At 43.7% G+C, this 24286-nt stretch overlaps 1 protein-coding gene across 1 annotated transcript in view; it reads right to left on the bottom strand.

The window, feature by feature from the left end:
- The window catches only part of LOC127658596 (integrin beta-like protein 1), a 74552-nt gene that overhangs the window by 47585 nt on the left and 2681 nt on the right, over nt 1–24286 (bottom strand). The gene's annotated exons all lie outside the window — the stretch shown is intronic.

Raw genomic sequence — 24286 nt, 5'->3', positions numbered from 1 at the left:
TAACCATCGTCAATAGTTTTCTTTTTTAAGAACTTGTCCATGTTTTCTGTCCATCTTAGTAGCATGTTCACTTATAATGTTTGAAATTTGGCTATGCAGAAGAAAAAAAAAAGTCACATGGGTAGGCTATGCTGTGTAAGGTCACTGGTGGCAAGAGCACTAATTGGGTAATGAAAAACAACAAATTTGCTTCTTTTATAATTTGTAGGTTTGTTCTTGCAATGCCACAATATTTACAGGGATGCAAACTCATGAGGGGTGAAAAAGGTAAGACAATCACTGGTCCACAATTTTTTTTTCTGGGGATATTTTTTTAAATAAGCTAAAAGCACCAATTCCAGCTATTTTAGTGATTAAAGTTTATTCAATAATAATAGTCTAATAATAGTGAGTTTCAATAAAGTCCTTACCTTCCCCTTTATTAAAACTTGCATGGCTTCAAATCCTGACTTCAGTATAAGAATTATAAACACAAAGCAGATCTATGGTTTCCTACATTAGCCTATTTAAACTGCTGAGAATTGCTATTATCAGAAAAGACCACATTTATAGACAAATAATAATAATTTTGAGTTTCAATAATGTTCTTTCGTCATTGTAAAGCACATTTCATGTGAGTTGAGTCGAGGCGTCAACGCTCCGTTCAATACCAGCGTCAATCGCTGCAATTGCCGCATCACCCTCCACATGACAAGAGTTGCAGAAAGCATCACAGAGAGGTGATTTAACGAGTTTGCCATGTAAAAAATTGGGAGATGTGCACAATAAACATTGAAAACATGGCTTTTTCGTTAGAGCAGCCCATCCAGCCCAATTTAGCAACCTACGTCTAATGTATAATTAGGGTGGGACAACCTGTTTTTTTGAGCAGTGGAAGATGGGGGAGTGTTTGGGAAACCAGTTTTTACAGTATATTGTAATTCAATTTGGTGCTACTAGTTGCAAATAGACACTTAACTTTTAATAAGCAGTTTAGGTTAAATCATTAAGTCCTGTAGAGCCCTCTGGTCTGTACAAGTACAAAATCGGGATCAGTACAGTATATTTAACTTTAATGCTTCTGAAACTATGACACACTTCTAGACAGACAAAAAGGAATTTAACACCATGTAATCAAAGACAGTCCTGCAATCTCAAAACCTACAGCTGACAAAGGCATTCTGAGTATAGCCTACTGTACACTGTCAAATGCAATGTCTGGTACAGTAGTTTATTTCACCTAAGCTCATCCTTCTAGATTACACAAGCTCCCCATCTGTCGCTCACTTCGACGTTGTGTCGAAGAAGCGACACAGGGGTCTCTTTTGAACGCCGAATATACCTCTGATCTATGAAAAAAGGCCAATGAGAAGTTGGCGGACAGAATTTGCATGTCCCGCCCCCAGACATACGGGTATAAAGGCGGGGAAATGCGTCTGTTTCATTCAGAAATTTTCTTTGGAGTGGATGGTCGTGCAAGCAGCGAGCTGCGAGTCACACACACCTGTTCCTCTTCTGGATCTACGGCGCACATCAGCGGCTTTCTCCTTCTCTGCACGGCAGTTCAGTTTGCCCCTGGGCACTTCGACAGCGCAAACTTAAAAGTTTAAAAGAGTGATTTTCTCTAAAAGTGTATTTTACATTTACATTTATGCATTTGGCAGAAGCTTTTATCCAAAGCGACTTACATTGCACTTATTACAGGGACAATCCCCCTGGAGCAACCTGGAGTTAAGTGCCTTGCTCAAGGGCCCAACAGTGGCATCTTGGTGGTGCTGGGGCTTGAACCCCCGACCTTCTGGTCAGTAACCCTGAGCCTCAACCACTGAGCCACCACTGCCCCCGTTTTCCTCTAAAGAGCATTACACAGCGGCGTTGAACGTCCTTTTCAGGACGCGTCTTTATAAAGATGCCTTTCTGCCCCTGTGTAGTTCCTGGATGCGGTAGAGTGCTCTCCGCTTCAGACGGCTGAGATCAAACCGAGGCAGCGTTTGTGGATGGTTCATATTCTCACTGCGAGAACATGACCATGGCAACGTTGTGGTCGCGGCTTTCCTTGAACCGAAGGAACGCCACTCCAGCCGACCCTCGCATTGCTCCTTCTTTCCACGGGATTGAGGATGACGCGGCTGGCGATGGAGGAGATCTGGGGGTGGCAGCGGGCTCGGTTTCACCGAGTACGTCCCAGCGAACCTCCCACCCCCCGGCATGCTCGTTGACTTCCGTCCGGGCTCGAGGCAACAGCGGCTCGCCTCACAGCCAGCCTGTCTATCCTCTAGAGCCCGGAGACCGGTCCGGTATCTGACGCGGATGACTCATCTGGGCTGCCGCCTTCGGGCCAGCACACCCAGGCTGAGAGTGACCCACGGGTACACGGCGATTCCCCAGGTGGATAGGGCGGTTGCGTTCCACCTATGCCCCGAGAACGCCGCCACCTGGCGGGGTCGCCCTGTGCTTCCCTCCAAGGCCTGTAGGATAACGTCGTCATTGACCACTAAAGCCTACAGCGCCACCGGACAGGCTGCTTCCGCCCAGCATGCCACGGTCCTCCTGCAAGTCCGCCAGGCCAAGGCACTTAAAGATCTGCACGAGGGTAGTCCTGATTCCGACGTGCTGCAGGAAATATGCTCAGTGACCAACCTCGCCCTAAGGGCCACGAAGGCCACAGCGCAGTCACTTGGGCAGGCGATGGCCACTCTCGTGGTTCAGGAACGTCATCTGTGGCTGAACTTGGTCGAGATGAACGAGACGGACAAGACACGCTTCCTCGACGTGCCGGTCTCCCAGTTGCTGACTGTTTTCTTTGCCCTGCGGAGGTTTTTCCCGCTAATTCAGGGCAAACACACCACTGCCCATTCTGGTATGCCCAAACAGAGGCTCCCCTCAGGGCAGACGCACTGGCACACAGCTGGCCCGCGGGGCTTCGCAAGTAAGAATTTCCTCCAGTGAGCTTTCTTGCACAGGTGCTATGCAAGGTCAGGGAGGATGAGGAATAAGTCACTCTAGTGGCTCACTACTGGCCCACTCGAGCTTGGAACTCGGACCTCGTACTCCTCACGACAGCCACTCCCTGGAAAATTGCCCTGAGGAAAGACCTACTTTCTCAGGGACGGGGCACACTCTGGCTTCCGCATCCAGACCTCTTGAACCTCCATGTCTTGTCCCTGGACAGGACGCGGAAGACCTAGCTGATCTACCACCTGCTGTCGTAGACACGATCAACCAAGCCAGAGCCCTTTCTACCAGGCAACTTTACACCCTGAAGTGGCATTTGTTCACGTATTGGTGTTCTTCCCGGGCTGAAGACCCAGTCAGGTCGGTGCTCTCCTTCCTGCAGGAGAGGTTGGAGGGGAGGCTGTCCCCATCCACCTTGAAGATGTATGTAGCTGCTATCACGGCCCACCACAAAGCAGTAGACGTAAATCCCCCGGCCATGCCTGTTCCCCTCCTGGGATCTCTCAGTGGTCCTCTCGGGCCTTCAGAGATCCCCTTCGAGCTGCTAGAATCAGTTGGACTCAGGATCCTCTCTCTAAAGACCACCCTGCTGATCACGCTTTCCTCCATCAAGAGGGTCAGGGACCTGCAGGCATTCTCTATCAGTGACAACTGCCTGGAGTTCAGTCCGGCAGACACACATGTGATCCTAAGACCGCGACCGGGCTACGTGCCCAAGGTTCCTACCACGCCCTTCAGAGATCAGGTAGTGAACCTGCAAGCGCTGCCCCAGGAGGAAGCAGACCCAGCCCCTTCGTTGCTGTGTCCGGTACGTGCTTTGCGTATCTACTTGGACCGCACGCAGAGCTTTAGATGCTCTGAGCAGCTCTTTGTCTGCTTCGTTGGACAGCGGAAAAGGGAACGCTGTCTCCAAACAAAGGCTCTCCCATTTGGTGGTGGATGCCATTTCATTGGCCTATTGCACCCAGGCCATGCCCCCCCGCGCGGGTCCGAGCTCACTCGACAAGGAGTGTTGCATCCTCGTGGGAACTGTCCAGAGGCATCTCCCTGGCAAACATATGCAGAGCAGTGGGTTGTGCAACACCTAATACCTTTACGAGATTCTACAATCTCAGGGTAGAGTCAGTCTTGTCCCGTGTTTTCTCAGGTCCGAGCCGTTAGAACTCGGTAACACGCTGACGGATTGACCGGGTGAATTGCTTGCACCTAGCACCTTTCCCTCGGCTGAGGTAATACCGTGCGCTTTTTCTCCCAGGAGTTCCCTCTTACTCGGCTCCCCGGATGACTCCTCCCTAGCCCTGTGGATCCCCAATTTGGCGGAGGAATTCGCCGACCCAATCCACTGCGGTTACTCAAATCTACCCTGTACTGGAATAGGTGCTCCACAGGTTAGGGCTCCTACGTGGACTTTCCTCCTGTGTGTAATTTCCGTGGTACGATCTCCTTACGAGTGGACCCGCATCTCCCTTCGGCAGTTCCTGCTGTCCCCCTGTCGCCGTGTCTGTAGCAACTCCTCCCTCCGAAGAGGTGGGATCTACCACTTCCCACATGTGACCTAAAACCATGTGGTGTATTTCGCCACTTTCACCTCCACCTCCCTGAGTGGGTGTGGTCTCCGCAGGGTCTTTCCCCCCTGAAAGAATAGGAAACTGGGTAAGACCTCCCACAATGCGTGTAAGTGCCCCAGCCGTTTTGCTCTATGCGAGAAACATAGAGAGAAAAGAGGCCCGGCGAGGCTCGGCCCGTTCCCAGGTTGGCAAGCGTCGCCATGTTCCCCTGTCTAGGGTAACCATAAGGGTGACGACGACTTTATGGGGCATTGGGGAAGGTTACATGCAGTCTGATACAGCTGGTCGTTTTGGCAAGTCAAGTATCTGCCCGCTCCTGTGTCAGCAGTTCATGTACATGGCTCAGCGCATGGCGTGATTTAAATTGGACCCCTAGTGTCGCGGGACATGCAAATTCTGTCCGCCAACTTCTCATTGGCCTTTTTTCATAGATCAGAGGTATATTCGGCGCTCAAGTGAGAAGTGTTGCTTCTGCAACATAACGTCTCGTTCCCTCCATCAGGAAACAGAGGTCACATATGTAACCTAGACATTTTTCTACTTATTACAAATACTGAAATATGAGCATTTTTTCCTATTCATTTTCCATCACTCTTTCTGTCTTTTCCCCTCCCCTTCCCTCCTGCTGTATGCAACAGTGGCACATGTGAAACAAGACTACTGTTATGATTGCCCATCATTATTCACGACTGAAAATGGATATACAAAAAAAAGAAAGAAAAAGAAAAATGGCAGCCAAAATGTGATCCAAATACGTCCTGTTCTTGTAAATTCAGCTCTTTAGCCTGAAGTGTCATTCTCAATCAGTCCCTGCACTAATCCATGATGTAAATTTGATGTCACCTTCAAGGGCTATCTATCAGTCTTTAACAATAGCCTTGTTCTCTTCCTGTACTCATTACTAGAGTGTCTTGGCTGCTTGTCACAAACATTCAGTGTTTTTTAGCCATTCTGGAGGGAAAGGCAAGAATTGTGCAAATACAAAATGGAGGATACATCTATCTTGTGCCTTGTATATTAAAAACAAATTGTTTTTTGGAAACGTTAAGACATCAGCCAAGAACTATTTTAAAAATTAAAATTTCTGGGCTGTGGTTAAGATTTGACTAAAGGGGCATTCCTAATTACCACATCTGGCAAGTTGTTAGTAGACAAAATCTATCTGTCAGGTCTCCAGTCAGATCTATTTTTTCCTTCTCCGTATGCCTTGTCCATGTGTTTTTCTTGTGTGCTCTGTTATTGCCCTCATCATCTTTTTGGATCCCTGACTCTGTCTTCATGCAAACACAACTCCTGATTTGTATGATTCCATCCTTGTGTTTACACACATATAAACTTCTTGGCTGGCACAGTTTCAGATTTTCATTTACACACAGAATTTCATTACAGAGCAGGCATTATACATTTTTGCATACATATAAATGCCAATGCCGAATAAGCTTTTTTAATGACTTTTAATGTCTTAAATTGATCACCATCCCGGCTAAAATAAATAAATAAATAAAACTGCCAGCTTAAATTTAATGTGAAATCCAAATTGACCATATTTCTTAATGACTCCTGGTCTTATTGTGCACAATGCATTGGTGCACATTATTCCAAGAAAACACACACACACGCACGCACGCACGCACGCACGCACGCACACATGCACGCACGCACACACACACATTTTGTTCTTCTTAATCTTTAATCTAAATGCAATAATTGCTCTGCCTCTGAAATCATTTAATTTGTTGGCTGAAGTAGCATACTACCATACTATTCCTGCCATACTAGTACTTTTTACTAAAGTATGCTAAATTAATATATAGTCTACTGCAGAAATAGCAGGAGTTGTATACTATTCTGAAAATAGCACCTGTTACTTTTCAATAGTCTTTGGGTTAAGATTACCTCTTTTCCTGAACAATGGAAGATGGAAGGAGTGTTTGAAACTTTCATTATATAAACTTGTCAATTTTGTTTGCTGTTACTACACTCTGCATCTTTCAAGCTGAACAGCTGGTTCAAACTGTGCTTACCAGCTTAGATAAGGTTAGACAAAGTGGTTTACCTGCTCTAACCACATTGAGCTCAACCTTACCGGTTGGTAGTTCAGCTGATCAACCACCTAAACTAGTTTGAACCAGACAATGGCAAGGTTTGGCAGCGTTCAGAGTCTGGTTTTTACTTGATTTACTTTTAAAAAAGGCAAAGTCCTAAAATTAACAAGCTCCTACATTCAATGTCTCATCTACATTTAAATTCAAAGAACTCAATCCAATATGCAGAGACAATCACTTTGACATATTAACTGCCACCCACTCATATGTGGGAGGAATAGTTTGGTCCTTGCTGTCCACTGTGTCCCTGCTTCTGTGCCCCCAAGGGAATAATTTACCCCCACCCTACTGATGGACCAAGATGACAACGTAGACACCCACATGAGCAGTATGACTCACTCTAAACAGCTGTGAACAGTTTTAATAGATGGCGCATCCTCATCAGATAAATTGTAGATGGGGAGCAGATTAATAAGTCATCAGATGCTAATGACTGTTTTGACAATGAAGACAGTGCTGTCCACATGAATATGAATGTTTGTTAAAAACTCTGATGCAAATAAATGAATCTTGTGAGATTGGAATCGACTGCAATCTATCGCTCTAAAGGCAACACTGTCTCTGAGAGCATCTAGAACAAATTGGGCAAAAATATTTTTTGTTAAAAAATATTGTACTAGCAGTTTTTAGCAAGAAAATACAACTTGTATAGCATGCCGTATGTCTTAGAAAAGAATGGGGTGATCACTGCATGACTGTGCAGGTACTTTGTTTGTTAAAAAAAAAAAGACATGATCAGGGATGCTATCCAATCAATAATCTTACAAGAGCTGTATGTCTTAAAGTCTAAGAATAATGATCCGCCAAGCCAAGCCTCTTATTGATCATTGATAACATTCCTAGAATCTAAATTCAACATGCATTGCAATCTACTTAATTAATCTATCTATGAAGATCAAAATTTTTTGTATATCAGTATATATTTGCATTAATTAAAATCTCACATACCGTAAAAAATATAATGTAAAAACTGGCACCTGTGCATTCCCGTCGTTTATATTATTAAATAATAAACTTGATATATGAAACTTCTGAAACTGTAAAAATCTGCTTTTCTCTTTAAAATGTATTGTTAATCACCATAGTAATTAATGAAGGGCACATGATGACATGAAGTTCATAAATAGTGGGCCCTCCAGGAGCAATCACCAATAAACATGTAGTGACGGTGCTCAGTGTCAATCACACAAACACTAAACACCATAAGAGTATCACATGTGAAATGAAAATAATGCAACAAACATCAACTAAATTACTTATAATATAATACAGAACACCCGATTGTACAAAACATCATAGTTACTGTCGTAACCTCCGTTCCCTGAGGGAGGGAACGAGACGTTGTGTCGAATGAAGTGACACAAGGGGTCTTCCTTGGATGCCGAATCATACCTCTGAACCTGAGAAAAGACCAATGTCAAGTTGGCAGACAGAATTTGCATGCCCCGCCCCGGCCATATGGGTATAAAGGGAAACGGGGCAGTGAATGCCAGTCAGGATTTTGCACTGAGGAGCCGAAAATGAAGCATGGCCATTTACAGTGCTAGGTCTAGTGCTGTGGCAGGAGGGACACAATGCCTCGTTCCCTCCCTCGGGGAACGGAGGTTACGACAGTAACCATGACGTTCCCCTTCTGTCACTCACTCAGTGGCTTGGGCCTATCTTAAGTCGGGGAATGTGGTCTTTCCCTGGGGGGAGCAGGAGATAGAATGTCGGGATCTTTTAGGATGTCCTGAGGCTAGGGTGCTGAGAGAAGACTCGAAGCCCTTACCCTGCTCTGCGCACCCGGCAGGGGGTGGATTTAGAGATTGAGGAAGAGGCCTAAAGGGGCGTCTTCAGAACTCGTCAGCGCTGGCGTGCCGGGGCTGTAGGCGAGGCTGGAGGCAAGGTATCTGTCCGGTCCGCAAATTTCCTATTCTTTCAGGAGGGAAAGACCCTGTGGAGGCCACGCCCTGCCCAGTTTTGGAGGGAAGTACTGCGTGGCAAATACACCATGAGGGTTGTGAAGCCGGACATGGGATATGGCGCGGTGGTAGGTCCAGCCTAATGAGGGGGTACTCTACAAGCATGGCAGCCGGGGCAGCGGGACTGCCCAGGAAAATGCGGGGTCCGTTGACAAGGGAGACCGTACCATGGCAAATACATCATGGGGAGTTAGCCTGAAGAGGGAACTATGCCCGTGGAGCCTGACCCCAGTACAGAGCACTTTTGTCTGGCCACGAATTTCTCAGCTGAATTTGAGGGTCAGAGGGCTAGGGAGAAACATCTAGGCAGCGATGCTCAGTGGCTGACCTGGGACAGAAGGCGCACTGGATCAACTTGGTGAAGGGTGCAAGGTGCAAGCGGAACACCTGGTCGGATGTGCCGTGTTATGAGTTCTACTGTCTCGGACCTGACAAAACACAGGACGAGACCGACTCAACCCTCAGATTGTAAAACCTGGCAAAGGTATTGGGTGTAGCCCAGCCCGCTGCTCTGCAGATGTCTGCTAGGGAGGTGCCATGGCTCAGTGCCCACGTGGATGCCACACTTTTAGAAGAGTGTGCTCGAACCCGCAAAGTGGCGGGAATGGCCTGGGTGTGATGGAGTGGTGATGGTGTAGTGGTCTAAGCACATAACTGACAATCTGGTAATCAGAAGGATGCTGGTTCGAGCCCCACGGCCACCACCATTGTGTCCTGATCTGGTAATCAGAAGGATGCTGGTTCGAGCCCCACGGCCACCACCATTGTGTCCTTGAGCAAGGCACTTAACTCCAGGTTGCTCTGGGGGGATTGTCCCTGTAATAAGTGCACTGTAAGTCGCTTTGGATAAAAGCGACTTGCCAAATGCATAAATGTAGAATTTGGCGACTCTGCCAAATGCATAAATGTAGAATGTAGAATGTGTGATAGGCTAAGGTAATAGCATCAAAGACCCAGTGGGCTAACCTCTGTTTGGAGACTTCGTTCCCTTTCCGCCATCCGCCAAAGCAGACAAAGAGCTGCTCAGAACATCTAAAGCACTATGTGCAGTCCAAAAAGGTACGCAAAGCACGCAACAGCAACGAAAGGAATGGGTTTGCCTCCTCCTTAAGCAGCGCTTGCAGGTTCACAACCTGGTCCCTGTAAGGGGTCGTAGGAACCTTGGGCACGTAGCCCAGTCGGGGTCTCAGGATAATGCGAGAAAATGCCGGACTGAACTCCAGGCAGGTGTCGCTGACAGAGAACGCTTGCAGGTCTCCAACCCTCTTGATGGAGGCTAACGTGATTAGGAGGGCCGTCTTCAAGGAGAGGGCCTTGAGCTCAACTGAATCAAGCAGCTCGAAGGGGGGGTCTCTGAAGGCCCGAGAGGATCACTGAGAGATCCCAAGAGGGGAACAGGCTAGGCCGGGGAGGATTTAGTCTCTGCGGGTCTTTGGCTCGGGCGTAGAGTTGCTTGGTGGAGGGAGCTCTGGTTTGGTTGATCGTGTCTACAACAGCAGGTGGACACATTAGATCTTCCGCATCCAGTTCATGGGCCAGACGTAGAGGTTCCAGAGGTCTGAGTGCGGATGCCAGAGAGTGCTCCATCCCTGAGAAAGAAGGACATTCCTCAGGGGTATTTTCCAGGGAGGGGTTGTCGCGAGGAGCGTGAGATCCGAGAACCAGGTGAGGGTGGGCCAGTAAGGTGACCTGTTCTTCGTCCTCCCTAATCTTGCACAGCACCGATGCAAGAAGGCTCACTGGGGGCCAGCTGTGCGTACTTGCGCAGCCCCCGGGGCAAGCTGTGTGCCAGCGCGTCTGTCCGAGAGGGGCTCCTGTTAGTGAGTACCAAAGCAGGCAGTGGGAGTTGTCTTGGGAGTCTCATATGAATACCTGCGGTCTCATATGCATCAACCCGAGCAGCACGACCGCGGCTGAGGATGCCATATGGCCCAGGAGCCTCTGGAATTGTTTTAGAGGAATCGCTGTGCCGGGCTCGAAGCGAGCGAGGCACCTGGACACTGACCAAGTGCACTCGTTGGTGAGCCACGCTGTCATTGAGACTGAGTCTAACTCCATGCCGAGAAAAGAGATGCTCTGAACCAGGTCGGGCTTGCTCTTTTCCCAGTTCACCTGAAGCCCTAGATGGCTGAGGTGCATCTGATCACTGTGGGCGCATAGTAACTCTTGAGAGTGGGCCAGGAAGAGCCAGTCGTCGAGGTAGTTGAGTACGTGGATGCCCACTTCCCTTAGGGGTGCAAGAGCGGTGTCTGTGACATTCGTGAAGATGCGAGGGGACAGGGACAGGCCGAAGGGGAGGACCTTGTACTGATACGCCTGGTCATCGAAGCGTAAAAAGGGTCTGTGTCACGGAAGAATGGAGATGTGGAAGTACGCGTCCTTCAGGTCTACCACCGCAAACCAATCTAGCTGTCGAACGCAGGTGAGAATTTGTTTCAGCGTGAGCATTTTGAACAGCAGTCTGTGCAAAGCCCAGTTGAGAACTAGCAGGTCCAAGATTGGTTGCAACCCGCCGCTTTTCTTGGGTACGATGAAGTAAGGGGCTGTAGAAACCCTTCTTCATCTCGGCTGGAGGGACGGGCTCTATCGCATCTTTGAGGAGCAGGGTGGAGATCTCTGCTCGTAAGGCACTGGCTTGTAGGCCGCGCACAAGAGTGGAGCGAATACCGCTAAAACGAGGCGGGAGCCGGGCGAACTGAATAACGTAGCTGAGTCGGATGGTCCTGGCCAACCAGCGCGACAGATTGGGAATTGAGAGCCACGCAACCAAACTCTGTGTGAGGGGCACTAACGAGACAATCATTTTTGACGTACCGGGCGGGGCTTCGCAGCAGGGGGGAGCAGGTAATAATGCGTTGGGAGGCAAAAGAGCGTCCCGCGGCTTGGTTGCTGAGAAAAGACTCAAAGCACTTACCTACCTCCGCGCACACTTTTCTCAGCACCCAAGCCTCGGGACGCTCTTTTGCCTCTCGACGGATGGCCAGAGGTGAAGGAGCTGCATCCGGGGTACCAGGACTGTAGAGTTCTAGGGCCGGGGGGGGGGCCGTGAGAATTGCGCACACCGACTGGACTACCCAGGGAGTGGGGAAATCTCTCTTTTATTGAACATGAGGGTACCGCAACCCTAAGAGGGTGCAGCAAATGAAAATTAGGAAAACAAGGATTCTCCTACCAGCCCTCCAATGGTGGACGGAGTGGTCTTGGTACCACCTCCAGAGCGAACATCCGACTGACTGGGTTAACCATCTCAGGATTGTTTCAGAGCTTTCCTGGTCCGGGAAGGGGTCCTGGAGCAGTACGCCGCCTGCGAGGTGCTCTACACTAGGGCTGAGAGCTGGGCCCAGGTTGCGGAGATGCCTGCCGTTGTTTGGTCGTAGGGGGACGCCCTCGGCGAGCAAGCGGGGCGCACTGGTTGGGTGGCGCCGCGGCATGATGTGTGAAATTGCCTCCGTCTGCTTCTTCACTGCCGAGAACTGCTGGGCGAAGTCGTCGAAATCATACTCTTTACATCTAAAAATATATATATTTTTTATACTTTTACCATAAAAATACTTACAACGTCTTTTTAAATATATATATATATATATATATATATATATATATACAAATTACCATATATTTTAAGGTAACTACATGTTAAGCGATTAACGTTTTTTACTGTACATTTTTTAAGTCTTTAAAGTTAAAATTAGGGACATTTACATTTACATTACTAAATTTATCACTACTTAATCCATTTGCATTGATACCTCTTTTTTTGCACTGTTATGGAGACATGCCCCCAAATGATATATTCATAAAAGGAAAGATGCCAAAAACTGACAAAATATTTGTAATACATCAAATCACTATTATATATAATCTTTATTTAGACTACGTAGTAGTCTTTAAGTAGTACGCAAATGTACACAGAATAACCCTTTAGAAAATAAGGGCCTCTTTGCTTGTAGCTTGATCTTTAAAACATGTTGTCTACTTAGCCTGTTAAACATTGGCATTGTATAAAACAAGACAAACTTCCATGAAGTAATTATTTCCCCCTTGTTGTTCTCCTACTTTGTGTTGTAGAGCATAACATTATTATGTGCTAGGCTGGGTCTGGATGGGTATGAGGGAGACATCTGTCCTGGCTAATAATGCTGCAAACCTACAGCAGACCTGCAGCGATGAGAGAAAATTGTGTAAAGAATGAGAGGCAGTGTGAGTTTATAGACAATCTATGATTTATGATGCTTGTCAGATGTGTCCTTGATATATTAACGCTATGGACTGGCAATTGGCACATATGCTCTAGACACATTGAGCCATGGTGCTCATTTGTAAAATGTGGGTTCAGATCCAGCTCAAGTCATCCCTGCAGGAAAAACAAAATGCCTAAACCAACCTACCTTGGTTTGCTGGTCTTAGCTGGTCTCTTTGGGCACTTGTCAGCTGGTCAGGCTGGTAGAACAGCTAGACTAGCTGAAGATCAGCTTGGCCAGGTTGGAAGACTAGCAAGACCAGCATAAATAAACCAAGACCTATAGACTGTCTTAGGCTGGTTTAAGCTATTTATTTTTTCAGCAAGAATGTCCAGATCCCATCCCCCGTTCTGCTTCCTATTGTCTCCCTAATAATCTCTCAACTATTAATATTCATAAATAAAATATGTTACTCTGGCTATTTTTGTTGATGAATGCCACTATAGGTAGAAATTTAGACAAATTTAGACATTTATTTAAAATAACAAAAGGATGGTACAAAAGGGGTACATGCAATGTTAAAAGGCAAAGCAATTGTTCCATCCTTTGAAATACTTCTGAAATTGCCTTTCATCTCTGCACCTCTCCTCTCACCTGACATTTTGCTTTGAGTTACTAATTAGTGTTCAAATGAAAGAGAACAGATGAAATTAAAGTGTAATTTATGGCATCACCATCTCTATTTTCAGTAAAACAACAGAGTATTGACACCTGTCTGGACACAATTTCCTCTTCTACTCTATGCCCAAGAGCAAATTAACCTGGAAGGCATGTGAAATTTCCATGTCATTTGAAGTACGAATCAGAATTGTATAGTGCTTTATTTTAAATTGTTTTCTTATAAGTTATATTGACTGTACTTTTATCTTCTTGTTACATATTTTATATTGTTGGTTTGTTATATTGTTTATATATTATTGGTTAGGTTAAGCTTTAGGGGTGGGGTTAGGTGGGGTTAAAAAAAACATCTACAGTATATTAAAGGAATTCAAATGGCACTGGTTCAATCTATGTCTTCAGAAGTGATATGATAAGTGTGGGTGAGAAACAGATCTTATTTTTTTTAGATCTTTTTTACTTATAAATCTCCACTTTCACACTCTTCTTGTGTTTTTGGTGATTAAATTATTTGTGAATATTGCCACCTACTGGGCAGGGAGGAGAACTAATTGCAAAAAATTACTTTATATATGATAAAGTTACAGATATTTATCTGTTTCTCACACACACCTATCATTTTGCTTCTGAAAATCATTGAAGTCATATTAATTACTTTCAGGCCGCCTCTATATACTTTTTGGAGCTTACATTTCTGGTCACCATTCACCAAACAGAGCTGAGATATTCTTCTAAAAATCTTCATTTGTGTTCTGCAGACGAAAGAAAGTCATACACGTCTGGGATGGCATGATGGTGAGAAATTGAGAGCATTTACATTTTTTGTAGATATATTCCTTTAATTTGATGCATGAAAGAAAGAGGTTAAATGGGTTTGGAACAACGTGGTGGTGAATGATGGCAATTTCCATTATTAAAAATATTATTATTATTATTATTAATTCTGTAATGCATGTTAAATGTGATGAATTATGAATACAATGAAACTTATTACAATGGCATACGGACACTGTTGAAACTCATTAATATTATTTTGGCTAGTATTGTCTTTTATTTGTATAGCTTGATAAAATTCGATGCTCAGCAGTTCACATTATGATAGATATTTGTTGACATTATCGTAAACTAAAATAAAAACGAAAACTAAATGTAAAAAATCTTTTTCGTAAACTTAATAAAAATAAAAATCAGCATAATTGGAAAAACTAGACTAAACATTTTTTTCATGGCTCTGAAAAATCTTTAAAAAACCTTTAGTTTTCTTTTCTTTTTTTTTTTTGTTGCAATAGGTTTTTAAACCTTTAAACCCGATATCACCTTAACATGAAGATGCCACTAGGTGGCGATAGCACTAAGCAGATGGCCCATTGCCTTCATTACATTAGCAAAGAGTGGGAAGGAATCATTACAGTACATCATGGAGGTAAAAGCAGGTAGAAAACTAGAGTGACCAGAAGTCGGTCCCAGATTTATGAGGTGTGTCCCGGTGTCCTGTAATTTCTCTAAAAAAAGTAATAATATTCCGGTGTCAGATGTAAAGCTCACTGATTTTTTTTACATTTGAAATCAAATATTCTCAACTTCCTTCTTGGTATCGTAGCTGGTATCAATTGCAGGGGAGGGAAGATATTTTATTGCATTGCACAATGATTTTGCTATCCGCTCAGACGCTATCTGGTTACCATGACAATGACTCACAGGCTTGGCGCTCTCTGCTGCTCTCTGTCATCATCCAATGCAAATTAGAAATACCCAAATGAAAACAAGCTGAAAGTAGCCAATCTATTTCTTATTTTTTTTCTCTCACTTTTACTCCCCAATTTGGAATGCCCAATTCCCAATGCACTTTATGTCCTCATGACTCTACTCAATCAGGGTGGTGGAGGACATATCTCAGTTGCCTCGGCATCTGAGAATGTCAATCCACACATCTTATCACGTGGCTTGTTGAGTGTGTTACCGCAGAGTCATTATGTGTGTGGAAGCTTCATGCTATTCTCAGCAGCATCCATGCACAACTGAAAGCAAGAACCATATTGTGGCGATCACAAGGAGGTTACCCCATGTAATTCTACCCTCCCTAGAAACCAGGCCAATTTGGTTGCTTAGGAGACATGGCTCACTCAGCATGCCCTGGATTCGAACTTGCAACTCCAGGGGTGTTAGTCAGCGTCTTTAAACTGTACATCTCTGTGTCCAGCTATTCCTACAAACCAGTGGAACTTAGTGGTGGTGGCATAATGGGCTAAAGCACATAACTGTTAATCAGAAGGTCATTGGTTTGAGCCCCACAGCCACTAAAATTGTGTCCTTGAGCAAGGCACTTTGCTCCGGGGGAATTGTCCCTGTAATAAGAGCACTGTAATTTGCTTTAGATAAAAGTGTCTGCCAAATGCATAAATGTAAATGAACCACATTGCCCAAATGCCAGTTTTCCCCACTCCATACAGTGCATCCAGAAAGTATTCAGCACTTCACTTTTTCCACATTTTGTTATGTTACAGCCTTATTCCAAAATGGATTAAATGAATTATTTTCCACAAAATTCTACAAACAATACCACATAATGACAGTGTGAAAGAAGTTTGATTGAAATCTTTGCAAATTTATTAAAAATGTTTTGTGTATGATGCTACAAGCTTGGCACACCTATTTTTGGGCAGTTTATCCCATTCTTCTTTGCAGGACCTCTCAAGCTTCATCAGCTTGGATGGGTAGCACAGCCATTTTCAGATCTCTCCACAGATTTTCAATCGGGTTCAAATCTGGGCTCTGGTTGGGGCACTCAAGGACATTCACACAGTTGTCCCGTAGCCACTCCTTTGTTATCTTGGCTGTGTGCTTAGGGTCGTTGTCCTGTTGGAAGATAAACCTTTGCCCAGTCTGAGGTCCAGAGCGCTCTGGAGAAGATTTTCATCAAGGATTTCTCTGTACATTTCTGCATTCATCTTTTCCTTGATCCTGACTAGTCTCCCAGTTGCTGCAACTGAAAAACATCCCCACAGCATGATGCTGCCACCACCATGCCTCACTGTAGGGATGGTATTGGCCAGGTGATGAGCGGTGCCTGGTTTCCTCTGGCCATTCAGGCCAAAGAATTCAATCATTGTTTCATCAGACCAGAGAATTTTGTTTCTCATGGTCTGAGAGTCCTTCAGGTGCCTTTTGGCAAACTCCAGGCGGGCTGTCATGTGCCTTTTACTGAAAAGTGGCTTCCGTCTGGCCACTCTGCCATACAGGCCTGATTGGTGGAGTGCTGCAGAGATGGTTGTTCTTCTAGAAAGTTCTCCTCTCTCCACAGAGAAATGCTGAAGCTCTGTCAGAGTGACCATCGGGTTCTTGGTCACCTCCCTGACTAAGGCCATTCTCCCCTGATCGCTCAGTTTGGCCGGGCGGCCAGCTCTAGTAAGAGTCCTGGTGGTTCCAAACTTTTTCCATTTACGGATGATGGAGGCCATGTGCTCATTGTCCCAAGGTCCCCCTCAATGCTGCAGAGATCTGTTCCTCGATACAATCCTGTCTCTGAGGTCTACAGACAATTCCTTGGACTTCATGGCTTGGTTTGTGCTCTGACATGCACTGCTAACTGTGGGACCATATATAGACAGGTGTGTGCCTTTCCAAATCATGTCCAATCAACTGAATTTACCACAGGTGGACCAATCAAGTTGTAGAAACATCTCAAGGATGATCAGTGGAAACAGGATGCACCTGAGCTCAATTTTGAGTGTCATGTAAAAGGCTGTGAATACTTACATACATGTGATTTTGTTTTTGTTTTTTATTTTTAGGAAAATAATGTTATCAATTTTGGAATAAGGCTGCAACATAACAAAATGTGGAAAAAGTGAAGAGCTGTGAATCATTTCTGGATGCACTGTATATATATCACTTGATATAAAAACTAAAATAAAAACTAAATGTAACAAAAAACCAAAACTAAACTATTAAATACATAAAAACTAAAACTAACAAAGAACTAATAAACAATATATATAATAGAATATCTTTATTGTCATTGCACAAATACAATTATTATTGCACAGGTACAACAAAATTAGGTTTGTGACTCTCCTTACGATACTATAGAACAATAAATGGCTTAACGGCCATCGAGAGAACCGAGCGGGCCGGTGGTTCTACCGCGAAACGTGCCGAATAAGCAACAATGAGCCACCGCATTATGCAGAATGGACCACAAAATGGCGCCGTGATATGCAGAAAAGGACAGCGAACACCCCCACCCCCCCAAACCACATTTGGTATCACAAATAAATAATATTTATATATAAATATACACATGTAATTTATTTATTTGTGATTTGAGATCCAAGTTTTGATACTTAAAACCATTGAGAGACTAAAGGTGCCAACATTCACTTGTACTGAAGGCAGCACACTACTATATGTGTATTATACTTCATGTAAATACTAGGGATGCACCGAAATTTCGGCCACCGGAAATTTTCGGCCGAAAATGGCATTTTTGGTTTTGGCCGAAAGACAAAAAAGGCTGAATATACGAGCCGAAAATATATGCCTCCCCGCCCCTCAGTGCTCAGGTTTCATTCTCAATCAATCTAACCATTATCACGGGGCTACCCAGCAAAGGCCGATGTCAGCGGTGTGGAAATACATCAAAGCAGTGCCGCCGCTCCCTACACGCATACTACGCAGTCTGCATAGTGCACCAACTCAATAGGGGGGCACCATCTTACCCTAGGAGGGCACCAGAGAAAATCCACCAGGTGCCCTTCCTCACACATTATACGTTATTCAAGGACCCGAAAGCAATTGCGGAACACAGACAATCGCTTCATGCTCATATCACGCGAACGCTACTATCCTCTTGACTACTGGTACATGAACAAAGATCGCTCTCCATTGCTTGCGCGGATTGCACACAGATATTTATCTACCCCAAGCACCAGCACAGAGAGAGAGAGAGAGAGAGACTATTCAGTGCAGCATCTCATGTTCTTGATGAGAAGAGGAACAGTCTCTCCTGCCAGAAAGCTGAGCAAGTTTTGATCTTGAGGAGAAACCTGCCACTTTTCTTAAATAGAAAGCAGTCCAATTTATTATGTGTATAGCAATTATATTAAAATTTGTTTAGCCCTGCAAAACTTTGTTCTTCACTTGAGGCTACATCTGTCGTTTAATTTCTGTTACTGTCTGTTTTGCATATCATTATAGTTTTCTAGAATGTTACATTATTTGGATAATTGTTAAAAGAACCGAATAAGGAATAATATATTTAATATTGTTTTAATATATTTTCTGTCCAATTTTGTGTGTTACTTTCAATAAAAGTGTGATCATATTATTGGTTTGTAGTTTTTCAATTCAGATTCATTAAATTCATGAAATTAATTAAAAAGTATAATATTAATACAATAATTTAAAAATATATATTTTAAAATATGTATTTAAAAAAAAATCATTTTCATTTCGGTGCATCACTAGTAAATACCTGTTTTGTAGATTCTGAAGGGCAGTACTAATATATATATTTAGCTTTGAGGTAGTCAAACAACTCCGCAGTGGCAAAGCCCCGGGATTGATGAGATCCGACCAGAAATGCTGAAGCTCGGATGTGGAGGTGTCATGGATGACACGCCTCTTCAACATTAGCGTGGAAATCTGGGACAGTGCCTAAGGAGTGGCAGAACGGGTGGTGGTTCCCTCTTCAAAAGGGGGATCAGAGAGTGTGTGCCAACTACAGGGGTATCACACTTCTCAGCCTCCCTGGTAAAGTTTACTCCAAGGTGCTGGAGAGGAGGGTTCGGCCGATTGTCGAACCTCAGATTGAAGAGGAACAATGCGGTTTTCGGTCCTGGCCGTGGAACAACGGACCAGATCTTTACTCTCGCAAGGATCCTGGAGGGGGCCTGGGAGTATGCCCATCCGGTCTACATGTGTTTTGTGGATCTGGAGAAGGCGTATGACCGGGTCCCCGGAGAGACTGTGGGAGGTGCTGCGGGAGTACGGGGTGGGGGGTCCCTTCTTAGGGCTGATCCAATCCCTGTACGTCCAAAGCGAGGGCTGTGTCCGGGTCCTCGGCACAAAGTCGAGTTCATTCCATGTGGGGTTGGTCTCCGCCAAGGCTGCGCTTTGTCACCAATCCTGTTTGTGATATTCATGGACAGGATATCGAGGCGTAGTCGGGGTGGGGAAGGTGTGCGGTTCGGTGGGCTGGGGATCTCATCGCTGCTTTTGCAGATGATGTTGTCTTCATGTCATCATCGGTCCGTGACCTTCAGCTCTCACTGGATCGCTTGGCAGTCGAGTGTGAAGCAGCTGGGATGAGGATTAGCACCTCTAAATCTGAGGCCATGGTTCTCAGCAGGAAACCGATGGAGTGCGTACTCCAGGTAGGGAATGAGGTTTTGCCCCAAGTGAAGGAGTTCAAGTACCTCGGGGTCTTGTTCACGATTGAGGGGACAATGGAGCGGGAGGTTGGCCGGAGAGTCGGGGCAGCAGGGGCGGTATTGCACTCGCTCTATCGCACCGTTAGTCACGAAAAGAGAGCTGAGCCGAAGGCAAAGCTCTCGATCTACCGGTCAATTTTTGTTCCTACCCTCACCTATGGTCATGAAGGTTGGGTCATGACCGAAAGAACTAGGTCAGCGAGTACAAGCGGCCGAAATGGGCTTCCTCAGAAGGGTGGCGGGCTTCTCCCTTAGAGATAGGGTGAGGAGCTCAGTCATCCGTGAGGAGCTCGGAGTAGAGCCGCTGCTCCTTTGCGTTGAAAGGAGTCAGTTGAGGTGGTTTGGGCATCTGGTAAGGATGCCCCCTGGCCGCTTCCCTAGGGAGGTGTTTCAGGCACGTCCAGCTGGGAGGAGGCCTCGGGAAGACCCAGGACTAGGTGGAGAGATTACATCTCCACACTGGCCTGGGAACGCCTCGGGTCGCCCAGTCAGAGCTGGTTAATGTGGCTCGGGATAGGGAAGTTTGGGGCCCCTGCTGGAGCAGCTGCCCCGCGACACGACTTCGGATAAGCGGTTGAAGATGGATGGATGGATGGATATATATATATATATATATATATAATCAGTTATATTTGTATAATTTCTGAAAGGGGTTTGAAAACTTTTGAGACAAAAGAGGAATGCAAATTATATATATATATATATATATATATATATATATATATATATATATATATATACACACACATATATATATATATATATTAAACACCAGATTAATGAGTTATCAGCTGCTTTTTCTTTGGCTTTCTAACTTGTTTTTGAAGAACACTTTAAATTGAGCAGTTCTGTGATGTGGCAACTAAAACAGCCATTTTGCTCCTAAATATTTTAGATTAGGAGCCAATGGCTCCTTAGTAATTGTTTTAGTTAGGAGCACTGAAGATGTGAGATGTCACTCCTGTGAGGACCAGCATCTCTACTTTGGCCTATTGAAGCATCCAACATCAGCTTGTATTGTATTACGTTTGTGTATTCTGAACATTTCAGCATGGATTGTATGTGTTTTTGGCTCATATCAGTGCGGATTGCTTGTGAACCTGTCACCATATGATTCACGTTTTGCAAAAGAACTGTTATTGAAAGATGGGGCAGTTAAACATTTCCAAACCTGTGAGTAAACAGTTTCATTCATTCATATATATATATATATATATATATATATATATATATATATATATATATATATATATATATATATATATATATATATATAAAATATTAATTTTAGACAATTATAAAAAAAAAAAAAAAAAAAGAGTATGTGATTTAAGATAGTTTAAAAATAGAAACAGAGAATGCTCATGACAGAGTTCCAATGGAACCTGAAAACATGGAAAATTACTCATCTGACATGGTCACTCAAACACATCTCAAAAACCAAAGGAACATCATAAATCCTGACTGTATGTTCAGTATATAAAACAAATGTCTTTGGACATAAATGATCATGTAAGACTGCTCTTGCTTTCTCACACACACACACACACACACGCACACACACGCACACACACACACACGACACACACACGCACACACACAGACACACACAGACACACACACACAGACACACACAGACACACACACACACACACATGTTGTGTTTCCATGTTTTATGGGGACTTTCCATTGACATAATGGTTTTTATTCTGTACAAACTTTATATTCTATCCCCTAAACCTAACCCTACCCCTAAACCTAACCCTCAGAGAAAACATTCTGCATTTTTACATTTTCAAAAAACATAATTTAGTATGATTTATAAGCTGTTTTCCTCATGGGAACCAACAAAATGTCCCCACAAGGTCAAACATTTCGGGTTTTACTATCCTTATGGGGACATTTGGTCCCCACAAAGTGATAAATACACGCTCACACATACACACACACACACACACACACACACACACCTCAATTCAGTCAACACTTAAGATGTACCTATTTTTTTCAACTCAGCATGTGTTTGATAGAAAAGGCCAATGCATCACGTCACAAGACCAAATGAAGATCAATCCAAGTAACCAAGAAAACATAGTTTCTACAGATGGAAAAAAGTTGCAGAGAAGAAAAGTCGAGGCAGAGCTGTGCCAAATCTTTCACGTGGTCCCTTATAAACCCAATTAAATAGCTTGGGAAAAGGGAAAAATCAGTGAGAAAAAAGTGGGAAGGAACTGCCACGTTGAGCTCTTTCCCCAATAACAGATTCAAAGCAAAACCAGGTCACATAAAAAATGGGGACAAAACCATGTAATTGTATTCCATTTCTCCCAGGCTGTACAACAAACATTCATGTCCCATGAAAATACTTGAACATTTAAATTATTATAGTATGCTGTGACAACATGCATAAAGGAAACATTGACATACAGTATGCTAATGAAATGTAGACTAAAACACTGGGGATGTGAGTGAACATAAAAATGCAATCACACACAGCTGTTGTTTAGCTTTTAGGTAAAACATTTTGTGGCTACATGCAAGTTTTCCTCAGTTTGCAGCATTATCTCTGGGTCAAGCCGTGTTATCATTTGTATCTGTTTATCAGTAAACAAAAACAGGAGTTTCAAAGCAAAAGTCTCCCAGAACAAAAGCAACTCTCTTGACAATAGCTCAGTGGAGATGGTGATGACTAAATCAGAATATGAATTTTTTATTAAATGAGTCACATATCATGCTGATCTTAAATGAAATTGTAAAACAAAACATCCTGCCATCTTTGTGTGATAGTTAAAAAAATAAAGACATTGAATGGAAAGCAAGTTATAAGCACTGCTGTTCTCACTATATTTATGGTACAAATTCCACCTGATGCTGTTCCATAACATCAGTTACAGTGAAACAAAGGGATACCAACAATAGCACATAAGGATCCTTTTACAGGTCTCTAAAATCCCCAAACTGTATGCTTTGCAATGCAGCTCTGAAAACCAGATGAGATGTGGAGTGTTTTGGCAGACATGTGTATAGCTATGAAGTTAGTAAGAAAAAGTTTTAGTCCATACGTGGTCTCCATTTTCAGAAGACATAACCATGAGAGAAACCCTATTACTGGCCATGGTGAAAGCTAATGAGCTCTTCACTGGCTTGCAACCTGCCTCCACAAATAAATCTTTCTATCCAGCTTCACATATCTACATTGTAGTCCTCAACACCTAGTGTCTACAGATCAAAACCTGGAGGTGGAACAGAAATAGGTGGGTGTTTTGTTTCCAAAGTCTGTCTGGTGGATTGCTATTTTCTGGTGTATGGGACAGAAAACTTACATGTTACAGAAATTACAGTGTTGATAATAGACTGTCTGTATAAGTGTACAATTTCTTATAATGGAGGCGTCTTTACACATGCGAGTGAGGCTGCTCTGAGCAGGCACTGTGCCTGTTCCAAATCCTGTGTAAAAATACAACCCCACATAAAAGCTGTACTAACATACTGTATGTTAGCTCTAAACCACCTAAACCCCTAGCATTGAAGGCAGCTCTGATGCTGCTTTGGTTCTATGTAAATGAAACGCAGCATCTTTTTGTTGTAATGACAGAGTATGTTTTTTTTTTTAATAATGTATCATTTCATATATTGTTTAAAACATTATATTCAATATGCATTAAAAAAGCATTATTGCATTTAAAAGCTGGACAAATGGAACAACGAATGAAACAGAACGCAGGTGTCTCGAGACTCTTTTTAAAATCTCAGCACCTTGAAAACGAATGCTGAGACACATAAAAAACATGTTTGGGCTGAACACCCCAGGAATAGTTCACCTAAAAATGAAAATTATCTTATTCAATTACTCACCCTTATGCCATTTCATCTGCAGAAATGAACTCAAATGAACATTTTAGAAGAATATCTCAGCTTTTTTGGTCCAAAGAATGCAAGTGAATGGGTGCCAAAATTTTGAAGCTCCTAAAATCACATAAATCAGCATAAAAGTAATCCATAAAACTACAGTGGTTAAATCAATGTCTTCTTCAAATTCTTCAAAATAAAATTCTCCTTCTTGTTCAGTCAGTGTCCACTTTTACTTTCATATTCTTCTTCTTGTGGTTTTGGTGATTCACATTATTCATGCATACCACTCCCTACTGGGAAAGGAGAAGAATTTCTAGAATAAAAATACTTACATATCAGTTATATATAAATATCTTAGAAATTATGAAAATTATTAAAGTTATGGATTACTTTTATGATGCCTTGACGTGCTTTTTGGAGCATCAAAAGGTTGGCACCCATTCACTTGCATTGTATGGACCTACAGAGCTGAAATATTCTCCTAAAAATCATAATCTGTGTTCTTCAGACGAACGAAAGTCTCACATCTGGGATGGCATGAGTAAATGATGAGAAAAGTTTCATTTTTGGGAG

The sequence above is a fragment of the Xyrauchen texanus genome, chromosome 18, assembly GCF_025860055.1.
Source record: "Xyrauchen texanus isolate HMW12.3.18 chromosome 18, RBS_HiC_50CHRs, whole genome shotgun sequence".
NCBI lineage: Eukaryota > Metazoa > Chordata > Actinopteri > Cypriniformes > Catostomidae > Xyrauchen > Xyrauchen texanus.
The sequence above is the reverse complement of the archived record's forward strand: the minus strand, read 5'-3'. Positions and strand labels throughout refer to the sequence as shown.